At 42.9% G+C, this 24,344-nt stretch overlaps 1 pseudogene; it reads right to left on the reverse strand.

Moving 5' to 3' along the window:
* Positions 1-369: 369 nt before the first annotated feature.
* On the reverse strand, positions 370-487 carry LOC126299890 (5S ribosomal RNA; annotated as a pseudogene).
* Between the last annotated feature and the right edge of the window lie 23,857 nt (positions 488-24,344).

A 24,344-nucleotide genomic window follows, 5' to 3' on the forward strand; every position in this document is an offset into this window, starting at 1 on the left:
AACCTGTTTAGAGAGGAGCTACGTAGGAATTTCACAGCAACCTATGCGACACCGGGACGCTCTGTTAGATTAACTGCGCTGAGGAGGAAAGTATCACATCTAGAGAGACAGGATGTGGAGGACAAGAAGAGACTATTAGAAGAATAACTAAAACTAACTAAACCGCTCCAAACAGGCCATGAAGGCCCAACGGTACTGATCGGCCGCTGTGTCATCCTCAGCTCATAGGCGTCACTGGATGCGGATATGGAGGGGCATGTGGTGAGCCCACCACTCTCCCGGCCGTATGTCAGTTTCCCAGACCTGAGCCGCCACTTCTCAATGAAGCGGCTCCTCAGCTTGCCTCACAAGGGCTGAGTGCACCCCGCTTGCCAACAGCACTCGGCAGACAGGATGGTCACCCATCCAAGTGCTACCCCAGCCCAACAGCTCTCAACTTCGGTGATCTGACGGGAACCGGTGTTACCACTGCGGCAAGACCATCGGCATTAGAAGAATACAAGGAGTTATTTGGTCCTCTTGGACCACTGCTTGCCAAGCCATCAATTCAACACCATATCCCCACTGGAAATGAGTCCCCTGTCTACAACAAAGCATACAGTACCACAACATATTCAAACTGTCATAGAAGAGTTTATAAATCAACAACTTCAAGATGGGATCATACAAGAGAGTAATTGCCACATGTCTGCACCTCTTATCATCATACCAAGAAAATCATCAGATGGAAGTAAAGCATACAGGTTTTATTGCAACTACCATTACCGTACTTAAACCTGAAAACAACTACAGATGCCTAACCTATGTCTAATGTAACAGAGATTTTAGATAATCTAGGCCAGTATCATTATTTTACAACTGTAGACTTATGAAATAAGTACCATTAGTCAGAGGCAGTGCCTAAAGATCGACCAAAAAAAGCGTTTTTTAATCTGTGTACCCATTATAAATATCGCTGCATGCCTTTTCTACTGAAAAACGGGTCAGGAACTTTCCAGCACATGTTAGATGGTGCACTGCGCGGTTTGAAACCAAAGTAAAGAATTGTCTACTTAAATGATAGCATTTTGTTCGTCATGGATATCCAGGAGCGTATAATACGTTTACACAAACTCTCTGACTGTTTATATGCAGCACAGCTAACACTCAGCTTCGAAAAATATCATTTTGTTTCGCAAGAAGTCCGTTACTAATGTCATATTATCAACCAGAACGCTGTATGCGCCGATCTGTGACTTGTTAACGACGTAAAAGATTATCCAAGACCCCTTACAGGAAAGAAATTGCAGTCATATTTAGGCCTAGTCAATTTTTATCGGAAATTGAATACAAAATCCTTACTGCATGACACGTCTCATACATTTACTGAAAAGAGTGAACTTTCAATGGTCTCCAAATTGTGAAACAGCATTTGTAAAACTAAAAGTTTTATTGACCTGTACTCCAGTACCAGAAAGAATTTATACTGGCATGTGAAGCTAACAGTTTATTTGGAGTGCATTTTATGTCAAGAGGCCAATGCACAAGAACATTCAAAAGCATGTGTGTCAAGACAATTTAATAAGGTAAAGAAAAATTATTTGACCTCTGAGAAAGAAATGCTAGTAGTATTATATGGAATAATTTGTTTCTGCTTCTATTAGTATGGACGATGATTTAAAGTAATGACTGATCATGCAAAATTGAAATGGTTACTAAGACTTGAAAATCCAACTAGTCGTCTCGCTTGATAGTGTTATGACTTAGTGAATTCAATTTTGAAGTAGTACAATGACTGGGTAAGTCACATGGAAAAGGTGACTGTCTCAGTCGGAGAATCCGCCCCATGCCATGCGCTTGGGTACAAATGACAGAATGAAGTGAGGCCGAAAGCACTGACCAAGACTGTCAGCTGTTTGCTAAGCAACTGCAATTTAGCACGGAAGCGGAGTCCAGTACAGGAAGACAATCTTTGGTACACATAGTGGTACCTGCGAAATTACGAAACGAGGTGTTGAGGCAGGCTCATGGTCGAGTTCTTTTACATTTTACATGTTCCAGACAGAAGCGCCTAGAAACCGCTCGTCCACACCGGCCGACTAACTTATCAATAGACTAATTTTATGTCCAATTTAATGAAGCAGTTGTGCCATTTATTACTGATTCAGAAACTCAGAACCACTTCGTTATACCCGCAAGCAGATGGACCTACGGAGACAGCCCATTGTATGGAATAAAAAAATGTTGGGTTGCCATGTTAACAGCCAGGAAAATGACTGGGACTCCTTACTCCGACATGTTTTTACAATACGCAATTAAAAAATTCCACAAGAGTACAGAACTATTCCCCTATGAGGTTGCCTGCAGTTAGACGATGCCATCTCCTTCTGAACTACGGAAGATAACTCAAGGGAAAGCTATGCCTTGAGTAAAAACTTCTCGTCAAAGTTAAAGAATATTTGGCACCAGGTTGAAAATATGAGTACAAAATCCTTGAAATGACAGGAAAGTACTCAGAACAAAAAGCAGTATGGCCAAAGTATAATTTGGGACATTGGGTTATGTTAACCAACTCCTATATATCAAACAGAAACACAAAAGGACTTGTTACGCATTGCGAAGACCCTGTCAATTGACAGAAATTATATCAGCTGTTAACGTCGAGCTACAGCTTCCAACTAGCGGCACGATGGTTCACTTAAAATCATGTCTGCCCTTTTAAAGGAACCCCAGGGGTGCTGCCTCAATTTCCAACGGTACCATTAGAAGGGAGGAGGAGAGTGCCTGAGAAAAAGGAAAGGGACAATTAGGCAAGAAAAGCAGGCCACTTCTCCAGATATTTTGCCACATCGCCATGCACATAGTCCACAAACAGGAATAATAAACTAATGACATGAAGTCCTATTTATTTAGTGTACTATTTGGTTCTATCCCTGGAAAGGAGGGAGCAGCTCCAGCTCCAGGCACTGAACGCATGGCAAAAGGGAGAAATTCATAGAGAATCAGTCTCCTATGCTGTTGCAGGTTGACAGAAGCCCTTACGCATATCCTCTCACAAGTGGCATATTGTTTACCCGACAAATAGCCGTAATAACGTCAGATCATCAGTGGACCCTAAAGTTGGATCGGAATCTTTGGGTAACTCATGATGGAAAACCAGACAAGACTGCACGATATACAGGGAGAGTATCCGTTGCTACAGTTAGCTTTTACACTAATACAGAAACAGCTACGCCAAACTACGTAGGTAGCCCCCCCAAGTCCGACCTAAAGGAGGGTGGTGAGACGCTGGCGGTCGAATATTGACAGCCGTTTCCGGTACTTCCGACTCAGAGGATCTAGAAAAGATAAGGCTTTGCTGCAAGGATGTAGAACGCAACCAGGGAACAGTAAACGTACACAGCACGCGGCTCGCCAGCCTGAAAGAGGACGTAATAATACCAGACAGCTACGTCAACTGGCTGCGACGGTAAAATCCCACAACCGCAGACACAACTATCACGACCTGGACATTCTCAGGAACCCTCAGATATTGCAGATATTTAGTTAACGGTTTAAAAGCTACTCCATGCCTTCGCTGATGGCATTACTGACACACGTATAGAAGTGTGAAACGAAATTACCCGTATCACTAGAATTACTAACAGCAGCAGTGAAGCAGGAATTTATCGCTATGCTACCGTTAGCCACCGTAACGAGCATGCAAGTGGTTTCCGGACTGAAAATTCATATGCAAATGTCATTCATTTGCAGAGACTGCGAATTTGTGTGTTTTGACCCCTGTACTTACCCAGTAATCTGGAAAGTCCTGCAAAAGTTGATGTGTCTGAAAGTACACGAAATACTACTAGTGAACCTGAACGGACAGTCCAATGCTTTGCTCTCCATCCAGGAATTACTGCACTGATGAGCCGCTCCAATCACCATCTGCCCTACACAACGAGTACACACCGGCTGGTCCCGGCGGAGGTTCGAGTCCTCCCTCGAGCATAGGGAGCAGTGTTTGTCCTTAGGATAATTTAGATTAAGTAGTAAGTATGCTTAGGGACTGATCACCACATCGACTCCAGGTCGCGTAAGATCTCCTAGTTCTGTTCCCTGAAATCTACGACAGAATGTTCTGAAGACATAATCGCAGACAAAACAGATTTAGTCTAGCGAGTGGATCTGTTTTATATATAGCAAACCCAGTGGCTATTATCTTTTACGACCAGAGACGTTACTGTGGTACACAGAGAATAAGTTACAGGGTAAAGGGTTATTGATTAACGGCATCCAATGCGATATTTCCCTACCAACTTTTCGATTACCCACTACCATCACTGAACCTACTACCCTTTATGTCATCCAAACATTAATTTACCCACCAGACGTACCCTTAGAGATCCTACCCACTGAAAAGCTGACTTACATGGACAACACTTTAGACCCGACCCTGCTCACCTCCCTAGATGTTAGCTGCACACAATGGCATCATATCGATGAAGCACTTTGTAGACCACAAAAAAAGGAATCATATGGAACATCATAGCCAACTAGAACTATATGAACCTCAGCATCAGCTGCCTGCACGATTTTAGCCGTTATAGTTGTTGCTCATTACCGGTTCAAACGGAAAGTTGCTCAAATTCCATCTATGCCAGTGTTCAACCTACGATTTCAAACCAGTAGTAATGGCACCAACGAGGAAAGGTCTGACAATGAACAGAATACATAGTGAATAAAAACTCAGTGTGAACAAGAGCTAATGGGGCCGAAAATGAAGTGTAAATATTGTAAAGGGCCAAGTGTCACCGTAAGCGAAGTAGGGCACATAAAGCGTAAATACGTCTAAATAAAACGATGTAACAGCTAGCTTTCAACAGAGATATGGAGACTAGAATATACATGACGATAGTATCTGTTCCCGAAAAAACAGTTACCGTAGATCACCATGCAGCTTTTGCTAGAAATGAAATGTTAATTAAATGGACACCCTAGCTGCAAACAGGCGTTGATGTACTTCATTAAGGACATGTTAAAAATGTGTGCCCCGACCGGGTTTCGAACCCTGGATCTCCTGCTTACATGGCAGACGCTCTATCCATCTCAGCCACCGAGGGCACAGACTACAGCCCCAATGCAGGGACTTATCCCTTGCACGCTCCCCGTGAGACCCACATTCTCAACATGTCCACACCACTACATTCGAGTGCGCCTAAGAGATGTTTGCCCATCATACTCATTACTCGTACGGGACTTGGTAGATTAATCTGCCACGAGTAATGAGTATGATGGGCAAACATCTCTTAGGCGCACTCGAATGTAGTGGTGTGGACATGTTGGGAATGTGGGTCTCACGGGGAGCGTGCAAGGGATAAGTCCCTGCATTCGCGCTGTAGTCTGTGCCCTCGGTGGCTCAGATTGATAGAGCGTCTGCCATGTAAGCAGGAGATCCAGGGTTCGAGTCCCGGTCGGGGCACACATGTTCAACATGTCCCCAATGAAGTACATCAACGCCTGTTTGCAGCTAGGTTGTCCATTTAATTATCATTTCAAGGCGAGAATATTTTTATGAGGGAGGGACTTTAAAAGGATAAACCACAGGAATGCTTAGATCCAAAGGCAGTGGTCCAGGATTCAGGCATTGTCCACCAGTTGGTCGACCACCCCATGTATTGTGCACCTCAGCAGAAGTCACGACTCTCTTGTCATTAGCCTTCAGTATGTCAAGTGCAAGGGAGTGGAACAGCCTACGAGAAGCCTCCATGGTTTGAGTGACTGCCGCGTGCTGGCAGTCGTTACTGACATTGACTCTGTTGTAGACACAAAAACACTGCACTTCCACAGTGTCAGCCCAGAGCAACTGCATTTAAAACCGAGCGTGACCAGCCCACCGTCGTCGAACAGCTGGATAGTTATGTGACGTACAGCCTGTGTCGTTGAGCGCAGTACCAATGGTGCTGCCCCCTCTACCGCCTGACCACCTGGACAGCACAGCACCCTGCCACCTTCTCTGGACTACGATGTTGGGGCTCCTCCAGCTTCGGCCCTGCCGAGGTATCAGCGAGGACTTCCTCGCCCCGTACCACTTTGGGCTAGATGCAGCCAGGCCTCTACACAACAGGGGAGCCGCCTGGCCGCGCCGACCACGTCACGGCCGAAGAACGCGAGGCTCCCCAGACACAGCAGCCCTTTTAGCCCTATCACTGTTTTACGCTAGAAAAACGTCGTCTTCCCTCCATGGATTCTCATTTGAGTTCCTGAAGCATCTCCCCTAATACTCTCGTGTTGATCGAACTTACCGGTAACAAGTCTAGCAACACGCCTCAGAATTACTTCGATGTCTACCTTTAATTCGACCTGGTGTGGATCCCTTATTTTCAAGCAGTACACAAGAATGGATCGCACTAGTGTTCTACACGGTGTCTCCATTATAGATGAGCCACACTTTCCTAGAATTCTCCCAGTAAACCGAAGTCGACCATTCACCTTCTCTATTACTGACCTTATTTCTTCTTTCCATTTCACATCGCTTTGCAGCGTTGCGTCTAAATATTTAATCTAAGTGACTGTTCAAGAAGCACAGCACCAGTATTGCAGGATTACTTCTCCTGCTCCTCTTTGTTAACCTGCGTTTTTCTACATTTGGAGCAATCACTCATTCATCACAACAAATAAAAATTCTGTCTAAATCATCGTGTATCCTTCTAGAGCGTCTTCACCGGGCGCGATGGCCGAGCGGTTCTAGGCCCTTCAGTCCGGAACAGCGCTGCTGCTACGGTCGCAGGTTCGAATCCTGCCTCGAGCGTGGATGTGTGCGATGTCCTTAGGTTAGTTAGGTTTAAGTAGTTCTAAGTCTAGGGGACTCATGACCTCAGATGTTAAGTCCCATAGTGCTTAAAGCCATTTGAACCATTTGAGTAGCACCTTCAGCAAACAGTCGCTCAGTGCTGCTCACCTTATCCGTCAGGTGGTTTATGTATATAGAGAACGGGAGTGGTCCCATCACATTTCCGTGAAGCACTCGTGGCTGTACTCTTCTGTCTGATGAACACTCACCGCTTAGGACAACGTACTAGGTTCTACTACTGAAGAAGTCTTGGAGCCATTCAGATATCCGAGAACCTATTCCGATTGCTCGGACCTTCGTTAACAGTCTCCAATGGGGCACTGTGTCTAACGCGTCTCCGTGAATCTAGAAATATGAAACCTGCATGTTACCATTCATCCATCGTTCGCAGATAATCGTACGAGAAAAGGATAAACTGAGTTTCACACGAGCGATGGTTTCTAAATCCATGCTGATTTGTGTTAAGAAGTTTTACTGTCTCAAGGGAATTTATTATATTCGAACTTGCGATACATTCAAGAATTCTGCAGCAGACCTATCTGAAGATTACTAGACAGCAAATTTTGCGTCTGTCCTTTTACCCTTCTTTTGTTAAGCACCCACCTGCTCTTTTCATTTCAAGTGGGTCTTTGGTCTGGGTGAGGGATCGCGATAAATACTAGCTAAGTGATGGGCTAATGCCGAAGAGTACTCTCTGTCAAATCGAATTTAGTTTCCGATTTGTTTTCAACTCTTTCAGTAGCTTCCCAACGCCAGGGATATCTATGTCTATGTCCTCTAGACGGGAGTCTGTGCGACTGTCAATCCATGGTATGTCTTTAAGATTCTTTTGCGTGAATGATTACTTTAACGTGAATTTAAAACTTCAGCTTTCCTTTTCCTGCCCTGCGGCACACAAGACCGGCCGACAAGTGACTATATAGAATCCGCTTAATGAATTTACGTAGGAGCAGAATTTGGTCGGGTTGTCTCTATCACTCAGATATGACGGTGGAAGTCGGTGTATGCTTCGGGCATCGATCTTTTTATAAACGCAAGAATTTCTAATAACTTTTGCCTGTAGACATTTATGCGATCTTTTTTTTAACTGTTAGTAAAGCAATCTCTGTTTTCTCAGCATTTTTCGAATTTTGATCCGAGGAAAAGGATTATTTCCTCGGCACATACTTTCCTGGAGCGTGATTTACAATCAGTTTCAACTTTGGCCTTAAGTCCTCTACGTCCATCATATTTGACCATAATGATTCCCTTTAACTGTCGTAACAGGAAGCTAATAACTTCTTATCTGCTCTTTCCAGCATAAAACTTTCTTAGAGTTCTTGGCGAATTTATTAACTTTAGTAACCGTCGTCAGTACGTTGATATCATTATCACTGACCTCTGTCTCTATGCTGATACTTTCAGTAAGGTCAGGTGTGTTTGTGACTACAAGGTCTAAAATATTTCAAATGGGTGTGGATTATTGTATTAACTGCTGAAGACAGTTTTGGGAAATGTGGTCAGAAGTACTTTCGAAGACTGTGTTTTCCACCTGCAATGAATCCATAGAATTCCTAGTCTATACTCGGTAGGTTAAACTTGTTTCCAAATAATACTGTACGATCGGGACATCCTTCGAATGATCCTGTAAGCTACAACTATTACGGCTGTATCGGGTGACCGATAAAAACCTCCGACGATTAGCTTGAGTTAACATGGGCCGGTTACCCGCGTCCACATAACTTTACTGTCAGAAACAATTTTGACCTTGTAACCTTCCAACAGAAAAATATAATTATAATATTCACATTTAGTGTAACCTCCCAACAGAAAAAAACTCGTTTAAGTTCCCAGCAAAAAATTTCTTTCCAAAATAAAATTTCAAGTTTTAATGTGACCTTCCATTAAAGACTGACTGCATATCGAGATTAATAAGTTTTGACGTCAGCAGCGCTGCGTCATGGCCCTGTGAAAAAATCATCCTGAATAAACTGAAAAATTCTTACCTCACAATGATGTCGCCGGATAACGCTATCTACATAACTGCTCATATAAGAATTTTTTTGGCACAGCACAGGGCAATGCTGACCACTAGATTTTCATTTGTAGGAAAATAACTAATTTTCTTTTGCTTAATCAACATAAGTATGCACAGGAAAAATTCGTAAAATATTTAAACTCAGATAAATGACTGGCAAAAGTTTTCTTCAGAACAAAATTTATTATTGAAACATTTCTCCAAGTAATTACATGGGACTTTAACATTATAATTGTGGTTAAATCAGTTTTGGGAATTAACATATGTGCGCGGCAACAAAGAACAATAATATGTTTTTTTCATTTACCTGCACGACCGGCCCAACACAAGTCAACCGCTGCACTGCCCTGTCCGAACTCCTTAACTCAAGTGCTCTGTGCGAGCTACAAAACACGACTGCTCTCTGCGAGCTACTAAACTCGACTACTGCCAACACTGCTCTGGCCTGCGATTCTATTTAGCATAGATATTCTATATAGCAGGCAGCGCGTAAGCAATCCATCGAAATTACATCTGCTCAAGTGCGCTAGCGAATAGTAGCGAACCCCTAATGAACCCCTTGCATAACCTTCCACTGGGGGTATAAATTTGGCAGCGATGGTGAGTCAATTGGACTTGCCATGAGCAACAGCTTTTTCTATTTCAAATAGATATAACGTATTTAGTTTACTAAGTCTACAGTCACAGAGTATATATGACATTATTGATTAATAATAAGTGCAGAACATATTAAGAAAGTCATAAAGTGCACAAGCACTGTAAAAGTCTTTAACATTTTTACGAGAATTGAACATATTAAGAAGTGAAATGAGGCGCACATGCACTGTAACTGTCTTTAACATCTTTACATGAACTGATCACATTAAGAGATGGAATAAAGTGCATACGCACTGTAAAAGTCGTAAGCATTTTTACAGGAACTGAACAAATTAAGAAATGAAATGAAGTGCACATCCACTGTATAAGTCTTTAGCATGTTTAGGAGAACTGATCATATTAACAAATGATTATCAGCGTAGCCAAGACACGGAAATGTTGTATTAATACTGTATGTTATCATTTTGGTAGTATATTAGGTACACCAAACAGTAGCTGAATAATAACATCTCCGTCGTTTAACGTGGTGGACAGCTTGATATGTCAACGCCATATTATTGTAGAATCCATACTCTCACATCAACGTAGAATTAGTGCAAAAACCAAACAGAGTGCTCTATGACCACGAGGATGGACAGGATAAAGGGATACCTCAGTAATTGGTGGTAATTAGGTCAGAAGGCGAAGAATACATTGAGTCTTATACTAAGCATCATTCAGAAGTACATATTGGTATATCATCTTAATTAAATAAGTGTTGGCACTCAGTGGCCTGTTGTTTCATTATGTATTACAAATGATATAGAAGTCATTCTCCACAAACAAGAGTTATTGCATGTAGCAATAAGCTGCTAGTGAGTACATGCAAGTGACATAAGACATACTTAATATGTAAGACATTTGACCTAGTACTCAAGGTGCTTAGCGTAATAATACATACAGGTAATGGAATCAATGCATCAGACAGAATGGAATGTTGCATTATATTTTGGACTAGACTGGTAACGTTATTTATTTGTGTACTGGTAATATTTGGGACTAGTAGTAATTTTTTGTGTACTAGGAATGCATTGAATTGGGATTAATATTTAATTGCTGGAACACGAAAATTTTTGTCTTTTATCTATTGCTGCAAATAAAGTAATCAAAGTCGTTTGTCACTCGACATGAGTCAGCTTTCAGCAACGTTAGCAAACAAGTAGAGTAAGTTTTATCACGTTCATGAATCACAGAAACAAGTGGGTAAACTGCAAGTACTGGAACAGGTTTAATAACTAAGTGCCTGTAGCATATAACATAAGGACATATTTCAGAAATGATCTTAATATCTTGAAAAGCTTCTCCTGAAAAAAATACAAAGTGGATTATTGAGCTGAAAGAAGAAATGTGTTCATATTATGCTGAAAAGTAGTAAACTTCGAATTAATGGGTAATGAAACGTGTACTTAATATGTATGTACTCTAGCTGTATTTCCCAAAACATTCAGTCACTATACTACATGACATATGACATACTGTCAAAAAGAAATGCAATAAATGCTTAAATAACTGCATAGCATCTCTTAACTAATAGAAAATACATAAACTTCATCATTATCATCATCTGCAAAGAAAACAATCGTTATTCATACTACCATATTCTTCATACAACTATTCATCATCAATTATTATTTCATTTGCAAAGAAATAGACACTTTGTGATTCATTATTCATATTACCACTTTCTTCATAGAACTATTCATCATCATTCATTATTTCATATATTATAGATTTTCTTACTTCTAGCATACTTCATCACTAAAATTAACATGTGGAGATTTGTTTGACAGCCTGCCACAATCGTTTCATATTCTGAAAGAAAAATAATTAGCCAAGACTGCTATCATATGGTGTGTATGGTATATTATAGTTAATGCTTGTTAATTCCGATCCATTTACTTTTCATGACAAAGTATTGCATCTTCTTTCTTTCATTCTAATAGTAAAATATCCACGTCATTGTACAGTAAATACTGTGGTTGTTTAATTTATTTCTTTTAGAGGGTATTCTTTTCTGAAAATGATGAATATAGACTATTATCTTGCATTTATGTCATATACTCATTGAAGGAACTGATGTTTCTAATGATACAACTGAGCGTACAACATAGAATGACAGAAAATGTATGAGGTCAAATCCATAGACAAGAATGTTTTCAACTGCAGAAGTAAATACACAATATCACAATGTAGTAACATAAAAATGTAGAACAGTCAAGATAGTGGGATATCATAAGGCAAAATGTTAAGGTCAACCGGTGTTTTTTATATCTTACATGGTGCATATAAAGAATATTCTACTTCCTATAGGAAAACTATCGTATATACATTATAAAGTGGAAATGTCTCAGGTCTGTGATTATAGTCCGTGGATTGACTTGCTAAGTTCAACTTATTGCGGCTTTCCCAAGAATATTATGTCATTTAGAATATGTGCACGGTCTGATATATAAAGACAAGAAAAGCGACCTGCTAAACTTACCTTGCCAGGCACTTGCCAAGAAAAATACGATCATCAGTAAGTGCTCATATAAATGTAAGTTTATCTGCACAAAATGGCATTACGGTCTGGTAAATCATATAGTAAGTTCATTCTATAAAGGGTTTAATATTTGAAATGTGGTGGTTGCCCTTGGATTTTCTGGTTCTTAAAGTTTCAGTGTGTATTACATTGGGGTAAGGAATGCTGCGAATTCTATATGGGCCAGCGTAGAGTAGCTCAAATTTACTGCATCTGCTCTTTCCTCTGTTGGATAAATAGTGTGTGCGTACTAATATCTTTTGTCCTATGTGAAATTCACAGCAATTACAAACCTGTTTTTGCTGTCTTCTGCAGCGCTGCGCGGCGCGCTTGACATTGTTGAGCGCAATGCCAATTATTTCATGGTGGCGTAGTCGACGAGATGTAGGAAAAGATATCAATTCTTTAATTTTGCTGGGTGGTTCAACGTTTTTCAATATAGCAGAAGGAGACAACATAGTGGATTCATTTGGTATAGAGTTAATTACATCCTGAAATAAGAATAGGTGTGAGTCCCAATCAATATGTCTTTTATGGCAGTTTACCCTACATAACTTATCAATTTATTGCATCAGTCGTTCAGAAGGATTCGAAGAAGCGTGATACTTGGATATATAGATCGGAGAAATGTTTCTAGCTTGTAACATGCGTGTCCATGTCGTAGATCGAAATTGTGGTCCATTGTCGGAAATTACTTTCAATGCATGACCTACATGAGGTAGAAAATATTTTAAAATGCATTTGAAATAGATTTAGCAGTAGCTTTGAGTAGCGGAGTGAATATAACAAATTTTTAAGTGAGTTCAACAGCGACAAAGATGTAACAAAAACCTCTATTAGATCTGGGAATAGGGCCAAATATGTCTACATCGGCCATATGTCTTAATTTAATGAATACAATAGGATATAACCGTGGAATATGTGAAGTCGTGTCTGATTTAGATTTTTGGCAGATTTTACATGACGCTAAAACTCGTCGAATACGTTTCTCCATATTGGCAAAATAACAATTCTGTCGTAGATAAGAAAACTTTTTCTGGCTCCATAATGTGCGTAGCTTAAATGAGCATACCAAATTAATTTTTGCGTACAGTATAATTGTTTCTAATGGTGGCATAATTCCTATCTTGCCAAAGGTATTTAATTTCTTTCCACACGTTGTCTGTGCTCTGTTCTTTCGCTAGGTCTCGTAATGACAACGAAATAAAATTTTCAAATGCAACTTGTTGAATATACATGAGGCTGAAATTTGTTTGGCAGAAGTTGGTTGTGACGTCTTGCCGATTGTTGCTGAGAGAAAGGGATAGTGCGTTTGCTACAATATTTTTTGTACCGGAAATGTGAACAATTGTAAAATTAAATTCCTGTAAATGAAGTTTCCATCTGCTTAACCTGTCATGTGTAAATTTAGCGGAAAGTAAAAACTGTATAGCTCTACGATCTGTACAATCGGTAGTATGTCTCCCATAAAGAAAATACCTAAATCTGGTAAATGCCTATGCAACACATAATGTTTCAAGCTCTGTAACAGAATAATTGCATTCAGCGGGTGACAGAACGCGAATTGCAAAGGCGATGTTTTTAATTACTGTAGTACCATCTTCTTCAATTTCCTGAAAAATATGTACGCCTAGAGCGGCGTTAGAACTGTCAGTGGCAATGGAAAAATTTCTGGTATGATCTGGGTGTGATAAAAGTGGTGCATTCAACAAGGCATGTTTCAGATTAACAAATTCAAACTTGGCTATCCCAGGACCAAATAGTGTTTTTACCAGTCAACTGGCATAATCTAGGGGTATCTAAAGCAGAGTAATGAATAAATTTACGAAAAAAAGTTAATGAATCCTAGAAAGCTGCGTAGTTGTTCTTTGGTCGTTGGAACAGTAATGTCACGTAACGCTTGAAGTTTCTCCGGGTCAGGCGCAATGCCTTCTGCTGATATTAGATGTCCAACAAGTTTTATGGAGGTTCTGCCAAAGTGCGACTTGCTGAGATTAACTCTGAGTCCTTGTGCAAAAGTTTGAAACAGCTATTTAAGAATCAAATTATGTTGAGACCAGTTAGCTTCTGCGATATGGATGTCGTCTACGTACGTTGTGATTCTGTCTTTAAATTCTGTCGGAAGTACTGAATTCAGACCACGAATAGATGCTGCTGAAGAAATAGTTAGACCAAACGGTAATTTGTGAAATTGATAACAATCACCAAAACAGAGAAAAGCTGTGTAATTTCTGTAGTTCGGATGGAGCTGAATCTGCCAAAACCTCGATTTTAAATCTAAGGTGGAATAAATAGCAGTACCATGAAATTTCTGTAGAAGTTCCTCTAGTGTCTGTGGGCGATCAGTTTCATTAATAATAATGTCGTTGACGTGACGGGAATCAAGTACGAGGCGAAGTGAGCCATCCTTTTCGTAACAATATGGAGCGGGTTTATATACCTTGTGGCCGAGCGTTATTATTCGGCGGAGCCGATGCTGTACGTGCATTAAAGCCTGCCAGATCTTGTAAACCAGATTGTTGGTTAGGTATGCCAACTGGCTGGTTTTGTTGCTGTTGTGGGGAAAAGCCTCGATTGTTGCCAAAATGTGTTAGCGGTTGCTGATAATTTTGAGGATACTGATGATTCAAATTTTGTTTGTTATTAAAGTTGTGGTAGTTGTCATTTCTGGAGCGTCTATCTCCTTTGCTATTAAAATAGCGTGGCTGGTCGCAGTTGTCGTATACCTGTTGGCCTTGGTTATGTCATGAAATTTTTTTATTGATGAAAGAATAATCTGACTGCCGAACTTCCAAAAGCTGTAATAAATTTCTAAAATTCGAAATGTTTTCTTTCTGTTGTCCAGTTAAGAGCAAAACTCTTAACGATAGTGGTAATTTTGAAATATATAGTTGGATTAATGCTGACTCACTGTATGGTTCGCATAAATATTGGCTTTGCTGTACCATATGTTCGAAAACTTGCGTGATAGTGGAGAAATTTGTGTTTTCATAATTTGGTAGGCTAATTATTTGAGGCTGGCCGCGGTGGTCTCGCGGTTCTAGGCGCGCAGTCCGGAACTGTGCGACTGCTACGGTCGCAGGTTAGAATACTACCTCGGGCATTGATGTGTGTGATGTCCTTAGGTTAGTTAGGTTTAAGTTGTTCTAAGTTCTAGGGGACTGATGACCACAGCAGTTGAGTCCCATAGTGCTCAGAGCCATTTGAACCATTTTTGAACTATTTGATCTTTAATTCCGTGCTGTGTCGTCTTCGACCAATACGCTGACAGAAAAGCATTTTGAAATTCTCCTACCGAGTAATATCGTATCGCGATCGGTCTCATACGAGTTGCCGGTTCGCCCACCAAATAACTACAGATAAATTCTAATTTGTGTGTTACAGGGCAAGTTTGTTGAAATGCAAAAGTAAATTGTTGTCTCCAGTCCAAAGGGTGAATCTGTGTTCTGTCATTCTTAAATACCTTAAATTTTCTCACGGACAGAAAGTGCCTGTAATCAAAATTGTCGTTTCTAAATATCTGACCAAGATCAGGGTTGTATAAGAATCTGTTTGTCTGTGTCTTTCTCGGAATCTAAGTAACGTAATCTCTGTAATATGCCTAAGTTGTATTGGCTGCGGCAGTGTGACAAATGTTCAGAATGCGGCGTATGCTGTGACGTGTTAGAGGTTGAAACATTTATTATTTCTGTCACTTCATGCTGTAGAGATGACTTTTTCGACGTAGTATATTATTTGATATGTCTAGCTCACTGATGTTTTGCTTTATATTTTGGAATTCGGGTGTCTGATTGAAGGAAACTGGTGACGTATTGTCTGATTTAGTCTCATTTTTTTTGTGGTTTAAGGGCGCACAACTACAATGGTCATTAGCGCTCAGACTAAGTTAGGAATGCACCGCGAGGCACAAGGTTAAAACAGCAACTAAAAGGGAGAACGCTATAAAAGACACAGACAGGCAGAGAATTAAAAAAAGCATAATCAAATGTCCTTAGACAGGTTTGTCAAGTTGATAAAACGAAGAACGCGAGCAGCTGCTCCTGGGTCATCCGCTAAAATGGCATCCAGAGTATATGGCAGGCCAAGATCAAGACGCAGTGTAGTAAAATCCGGACAGGACGTTAAAATGTGGCGGACCGTCAGCAATTGCCCACATGGGCAGAACGGCGCCGGCGCAGCAGATGCGACGGCTGAACCGGCAGTGTCCAATTCGTAGCCGGGCCAAAACGACCTCCTCCCGCCGGGTAGGACGTGAGGAGGACGTCCAAGCCGCGGGAAGAGGTTTCAAGGCGCGAAGCTTGTTTTCCGTAAGTGCAGCCCAATCGGCATGCCACAGCGAGAAAATGCGCCGACAAATGACCCTGCTACAATCTGATGAAGGGACACAACAAGAAGCGGTCCGAGGCTGGAGGACCGCAGCCTTGGCCGCGGCATCTGCAGCTTCGTTCCCAGGGATACCGACATGGCCAGGAACCCACATAAAGCTAACCGGAGAACCATCATCCACCAGCTGCTGAAGAGAGCATGGGATCCTGTGCACGAAAGGGTGAACCGAATACGGATCACTGAGGGTCTGGATGGCGCTCTGGGAGCCTGGTAGAGGGCAAAGAGCTCAGCTGTGAAGACCGAACAATGGCCATGGAGCCGGTATTTGAAACTGAGCCTGGAGCCAAGGTGGCGTGTGGCTCTCGCCCACTCTAAAGGTTGCAGGGAGTGAAAAATCAAGGTGTTGAATGAGGCGACGGAAGCGAACTCCAGGGGGTAGCAGGGAAGAGACGTACAACCCGTATTGACGGTCGAGAGAGTCGTCCGAAAAGGAACGATAAGACGGGTGGTCGGGCATTGACAGTAGCCGACAGGCATACCGACAAAGCAGTATATCGCGCCGGTAGGTTAGTGGCAATTCACCGGCTTCAGCATGAAGACTCTCGACGGGACTAGTATAAAACGCTCCGATCGCAAGACGTAAACCCCAATGTTGTATGGAGATGAGGCGGCGTAAGATGGACGGCCGTGCAGAGGAGTATACGAAGCTCCCATAATCCAGCTTGGAGCGGACGATCGACCGATATAGGTGAAAGACCTAAAAATTTTGTTGTCTCCACGAATGGGAGAGAAACGGGACCGAGTCGTAAGGATGGTGGGAGAAACTCTTTGTAGCGCCAGAAGTTAATACAGACCGTCTTCTCGGCAGAAAAACGGAAGCCATTGGCGACACTCCAGGAGTAAAGTCGGTCAAGAGAACACTGAAGACAGCGCTCCAGGAAACATGTATGCTGCGCGCTGCAATAGATGGTAAAATCGTCCACGAAAAGGGAGCCTGATACATCAGGTGGGAGGCAATCCATTATTGGGTTGATCGCTATGGCGAAGAGAGCGACGCTCAAAACTGAGCCCTGTGGCACCCCATTCTCCTGGCGAAAGGCGTCTGACACGACAGAACCCACACGTACCCTGAACTGTCGATCCATTAAAAAGGAACGAATAAAAAGAGGGAGGCGACCGCGAAGGCCCCATGTATGCAGGGTGCGGAGAATGCCCGCCGTCCAACAGGTGTCGTAAACCGTCTCCAAATCAGAGAACGCAGCCGCGGTCCGGCGCTTCCGCAAGAAGTTATTCATAATGAAGATCGACAAGGTAACCAGATGGTCAACAGCAGAGCGGCGCCTACGAAATCCACATTGTACATTGGTAAGTAGGCGTCGAGACTCGAGCAGCATAACCAAACGAGAGTTAACCATTCGCTCCATCACCTTACAGACACAGCTGGTAAGCGAGATGGGTCGATAACTGGAAGGCAAGTGCTTGTCCTTCCCCAGCTTAGGAATCGGTACAACAATAGACTCGCGCCAGCATGCGGGAACATGTCCCTCAATCCAGATGCGATTATAAGTACGAAGAACGAAACCTTTACCCTCAGGAGAAAGGCTCTTTAGCATCTGAATATGAATAGAATCAGGCCGTGACCGGGCAAGTGCATTTTCAAGTTCCCGCATGGTGAATGGGGCATTATAACTTTCACGATTCGAGGAACGGAAGTTAGGTGGCCTAGCCTCCTCTGCCTGTTTTCGGGGGAGGAAGGCAGGGTGGTAATGAGCGGAGCTCGAAACCTCTGCGAAAAAGCGGCCGAAGGCACTGGAGACATCCTTAGGGCCCACAAGGACGTCATTCGCGACCGTCAAGCCAGAAACTGGTGAGTGGACCTTAGTGCCAGATAGCCGGCGCAGGCTACCCCAGACAACAGAAGAAGGAGTAAAACTGTTGAAGGTGCTTGTGAAAGCAGCCCAGCTGGCTTTCTTGCTTTCTTTAATAATACGACGACACTGAGCACGTAATCGTTTATAATTGATACAATTCGCCACTGTAGGGTGGCGTTTAAAGTTGCGTAAAGCACGTCAACGAGCACGTCTCTACATGCTGCGGTCCACCAGGGGACCGGTACGCGACGTGGAGAAGAAGTAGTGTGAGGGATGGAATATTCAAGAGCAGTGAGAATGACTTCCGTGAGGTGTGCGACCTGACTATCGCAGATTGTAAAGGTTTGATCCTGAAAGGTCGCCCTGGAAGAGAAGAGCCCCCAGTCTGCTTTGGAGATGTTCCAACTAGTTGAGCACGGAGAGGGGGTATGATGCAGGAGATGGATAACACACGGGAAGTGGTCGCTCGAATATGTATCAGAAAGTGCATACCACTCAAACCGGCGTGCAAGTTGGGTAGTACATATAGAGAGGTCTAAATGGGAATAGGTGTGAGTTGTGTCCGAAAGAAAAGTGTGGGCGCCAGTATTGAGGCAGACAAGATTGAACTGGTTGAAAAAGTCTGCTAACAGGGAGCCCCTCGGGCAGGATGCTGCAGCGCCCCAAAGGGGATTGTGGGCATTGAAATCTCCAGTTAACAAAAATGGTGCAGGTAGCTGAGCAATAATTTGCATGATGTCTGCTCTGGTAACGGCAGACGACGGTGGAGTGTAAACGGTACAAATTGAAAATGTAAAAGTGGGGAGAGTAGTTCGGACGGCAACTGCCTGCAGGCCGGTGTGCAATGTGATGAGATCGTAGTAAATATCATCCCGGACCAGCAACATAACCCCTTCATGAGCCGGAATACCTGCCACAAGGGGTAGGTCAAAACGCACAGAGGTGTAGTGTGCCAAGGAAATTTGATCGCATGGGCGTAGCTTCGTTTCCTGGAGGGCTACGACGAGCGGACGGTGCAAGCGGAGCAGCAACTTTAAGTCCTCTCGGTTGGAGCGAATGCTGTGAATATTCCAGTGAATAAGAGCCATCGTGAGAAAAAAAGGAAAAGAAGATGCAAGAAGGGGTCACCTCGAAGGCCGCTGAAGGCCTGGCTTCGAGCGAGCACTGCCGCCGCTTTCAGTAGGCGGACAGTCATAGTCCATTGGTTCTATAGGTTCATCGGCCATCTTGTTAAGATGGCCGGGAGGGGGAGCTTCCTCCGCCGGTGAACGGCCAGATGTTCGGCACCAGTGGTGCGGCCAGGCGAAACGGATGACGGCCTGGGGCGGCAACCACTGGGTGGCGCAGGAGAAGAAGTGCGCCGTGGCGGAGAAGGAGAACTGTGCTTCCTATGAGCCTTCTTGGAAGGTCGTTTATTGGAAGTACTGGTCGATGGCTGGGAGTTCGAGGTACGTAGGAAGTCTGCACAGGACGGTTCCTTCTTGAAGGCCCGTGCATCTGACTTCTGGGCCTTCGTCTTGGCAGAAGCTGATGAAGGTGCTTGTGTCTGAGGGGTGACAGGAGGAAGAGGAGACGTCGACCGGGCCATCTTAGCACTGGCCGAACGGACGACCGTAGTGCTGAAGGTCCGATCGCATGTCTGCATCGCCACCTCCCTGGTAGTCCGAGGAGAGGCGAGGACAGTACTGTATTTCCCCGCTGGGAGCAGCGTGGGCTTCCTACTAGCAAATAGCTTGCGAGCAACCGAGGTGGACACTTTCTCTTTGACCCGAATCTCCTGTATACAGCGTTTTTCCTTGTAGATGGGACAGTCGCGGGAGGACGCTGCATGGTCACCCTGACAGTTCACACAACGAGCAGACGGAGGTGGACAGTCACCCTCATGGACATCCCTGCCACAAGTGACACATTTAGCCGCATTGGAACAAGACTGGCGAGTGTGATTAAAACGCTGACACTGGTAGCAGCGCGTAGGTGTCAGGACATAGGGGCGAACAGAAATAACCTCGTAGCCCGCTTTGATGCGCGACGGCAGCTGAACACTATCAAAGGTCAAAAAAAGTGTCCGGGTCGGTACAACGTCATTGTTGACCTTTTTCATGACCCTATGGACAGCCGTCACGCCCTGCTCAGCGAGGAAAGACTGAATCTCCTCGTCAGTCAATCCGTCGAGTGATCTAGTATATACCACACCACGAGACGAATTCAAAGTGCGGTGAGCCTCCACCCGGACAGGGGATGTGTACAGGAGTGTGGCCTGAAGCAGTTTTTGTGCCTGAAACGCGCTCTCAGTTTCTAGTAACAAGGTATCGTTACGCAACCTGGTACAAGACTTGACAGATCCGGCTATGGCATCTACGCCCTTCTGGATAACGAAAGGGTTGGCAGAGGAAAAATCCTTTCCGTCCTCAGATCGAGAAACTACGAGGAACTGCGGGGCAGGCGGTAGTACTTTTGACACTGGTGGCTGGTCAAGTTTCCGTTTTTGGGCAGAAGTCGAGAGAGAAGAAGAAGAGAAGTCCATTGCGGAGGAATCCCCCATGATTTCCAGCGTCTCCGATGGCGCGCTCCTTCCCTGTGGGGAAGTGAATGTTTACACCTCAGGTCACACCTCCCGAGAAACGGACGGAGGGACCAATCGGCACGATCGGAAGGTGTCAGCTCAGGCAATCACCCCTCCCTGGCCTGGCCTACGTGCGTGCCTTACGTGTCTACCCAGGGCGGGGAATTACGCGATACCCCGTCACCAGCTACGCATGCGAAGAGAAAGGACAGACTGTCTCAAACGCCGAGGCGGAGACCAGAGAAGGCAAGGAGAAGAAGGCAAGGTAAAAAGTAAGAAAGACAGTGAGATGGAGAAGAACAAAGAAAGGAACCAACCAAAGGAAGGAAGAAACCAGAAGAAGTGAAAAAGCAAAATGACCGAAAATATAGGTCGTGGAACCGTCTGTCACCCGACGCAGGCGCTAACTACCCCTTTGAGGGGGAGTCTCATTATTGTTTTCGATAACGTCAATTCGACTGGTCAATTCCTCAAATTTTTCAGTCAGTGCTTTTACCTGTCATTTTTGGTGTCACAAGCATCAATTTGTTTTTGCATTTTACGTGTGGTTTTGTTTAATTTCTTAACATCTGCTTTAATGGTATCGGGATCCTGTACTAATTGCAGTTGTTCAAGTCTGTTGCTAGCTGTCAGAAAGTCTTCTATGTATTTATTTTCCAAGGTCTGAATACTAGTGTTTTGTTTTCAGATCGGTAAGTTCATTCTGTAGCTCTGTGTTCGATTGTTTGACTGTTTTAATCTCATCTGATATTGTAGCAATGTTTGTGTCTACATATGTTTTTACTTTCGCGAACAATTTATGCTTGTCTTCCTGTCTTTGTGTAGTAATTGTTTCCATGATTTGTTTCTTTACTTTATTCTATTCCTGTATGAATCTGCGGTAATGCGTTTCGTTGTTTTGTAGGTGGTGATTAAAATAGTCGACAATTTGGGTGTTCTGTTGTTCAAATTTCTCGTCAACTTTCGCATCCAAGGTGCGTGAAAGTTCTGCTACTACTGCTTTAAGCTCATCGTGTAACCCTGTTGTTTTTTCCGAACATTGTTTAGCGACTGTGCTGATTTCATCTCTAAGCAATTTTCTTGTGGCTTCGTGTGCATTGCGTATCTGTTGTGCAACGGATCTAATTTCCTCACTGCTGTTCCTGGCACAAGTCTTAATTTCCTCACGTAATTGTTCTTTAGTTTCATTACATTGCACAGAAATGGCTGTAATCTGTTCATTAATCTGTTTGAAGTTTTAATTAGTTTGTGTCATCGACCTGTCGTGTTTTTCATTCGACTGTTTGATATTTTGATGAAGTTGTTTGTTCGATTCACTGAGTTGTAGCAATATTGCCATAATTTGATCAACGTCAAATTTAGCGTCTTTGTTTCCTGTGCTGTGTGATAGTGTATCTGCATTTGATACGTGTTCTGCAACCATTTTGTCATTGTCTGATTCATGAAAAGATTTGCTGATTGGTTGTGCACTGTTGGCCACTACATCGGAATTAAATAAACCTGACACATTTTGAGTAAATTGTTCATCTTCATTATTAACATTTATCTGCTCACTGTGTAAATTTTGCACATCTGATGTGTCAAACTGGGCAGCGTCGTTGTGGTGGAACGCGCCACGTCATCAATTATTGTTAAATTTACAGTGGACATAATTAAATTTGTTTGCTCATCATTTAAGTTTGAATTGTTACTGGCGGCTGGCACACACCGATTGTCTAAAGTTGCAAGATTAGAATTTTGACACTGAGTATGTCTAATATTGTCAGTCAAACTGTTCAGGTCGGTGTTTTCATTAATTACACTTCGTGATGTACTATTTGCAGTTTTTCGCGGCCTTTTTTCATAAATCAAAGGTGGACGCAAAATCAAACAAAGACAAAGCGGACACAAAGTGGAACGAGTACAATGACAACAAAGAGCAATAAATTGCCAATGATCTGTGAAAAAATATGACAAATGGCAAATGCGTTACACCAGATTCAAACTACACTTAACACTAGATAAATAAGAGTAGATATATAGCTGACTACTTCTCAGAAAATTCTCAAAATACAATCCTGGCCATATGTCGACAAGTGTAACCTCCCAACAGAAACATATTATAATATTCACATTTAGTGTAACTTCCAATATTCACATTTAGTGTAACCTCCCAACAAAAATCTCGTCTAAGTTCCCAACAGAGAAATTTCTTTTCAATAATAAAATTTCAAGTTTTAAAGTGACCTTCCATTAAAGACTGACTGCATATCGAGATTAATAAGTTTTGATGTCAACAGCGCTGCGTCATGGCCCTGTGAAATCATCCTGAATAAACTGAAAAATTCTTACCTCACAATGATGTCGTCGGATAACGCTATCTACATATCTGCTCATATAAGAATTTTTTTGGCACAGCCCAGGGCAATGCTGACCACTAGATTTTCATTTGTAGGAAAACAAATGATTTTATTTTGCTTAATCAACAAGAGTATGCACAGGAGAAATTCGTAAATTCTTTAAACTCAGATAAATGACTGGCAAAAGTTTTCTTCACAACAAAAGTTATTATTGAAAAATTTCCGCGAGGAATTACATGGGACTTTAACATTACAATTGTCGTTAAATCAGTTGTGGCAATTAACATACGATCGTGGCAACAAAACACAATAATAATTTTCTTTTCTTTTACCTTATACCACATCGCTATGACATCGCCATCGTTTCGCACGACTGGCCCAACACAAGTCAACCGCTGCACTGCCCTGTCCAAACTCCATAACTCAAGTGCTCTGTGCGAGCTACAAAACACGACTGCTCTCTGCGAGTTACTAAACTCAACTACTACCAACACTGATCTGACCTGCGATTCTATTTAGCATAGATATTCCATATCGCAGGCAGCGCGTGAGCAATCCATCGAAATTACATCTGCTCAAGTACGCTAGCGAATATTAATGAACCTCTAATGAATCCCTTACAACCATGACAGAACCAATATTTTGGTGGGGTGCAATGAATACTCCCCCCTTCCCTATGGCGTGTAACCCTGCTTTTCGATCTACATTCTATGCCTCGTGAAATATTTCGGCGCTTTCTGCTCCGGGCTTCATCCAGCTTTCGGTTCGGAATACAATTTTAGCTCGTCGCTATCACACAGTGCAGTATATGCAGTGTCTTTGCTACGAATGCTTCGGACATTTACTGTTACAGTTTTAACATCCGAAGTTTCTTTACTTTGTAATCGACCTGAGTTTCTTTTCTGGGTGTCGACTGTTGAGCGTTTCTCAGAGGACCCCAAACTATCTCCTAGCCTACAAAACCACATGTGCACGCCACATGTACTCTGCTACGGAAGTAGCAGTTCCTTCTGCATAATGCATCCTTGATCTAACCAAGATAATCCTACATTTCTCTCATTCATAAAGCACTTCCAAACTCTGCAGTCAAGATTGTCACAGACCTCCCACTTGGTTACCTTACTTCCGCCAGCCACCCATGGGAACTGTGGATAGCCTCAGATCCTAAACGAAAGGCGTTGTTGTTGCTGACTTGAACCATAACTTTGGAGATGCACCCTCGATAGCCGCACAAAGGATCGCCTGCGCATCTTGGATGAG

The sequence above is a fragment of the Schistocerca gregaria genome, chromosome X (assembly GCF_023897955.1).
Source record: "Schistocerca gregaria isolate iqSchGreg1 chromosome X, iqSchGreg1.2, whole genome shotgun sequence".
Taxonomy (NCBI): domain Eukaryota; kingdom Metazoa; phylum Arthropoda; class Insecta; order Orthoptera; family Acrididae; genus Schistocerca; species Schistocerca gregaria.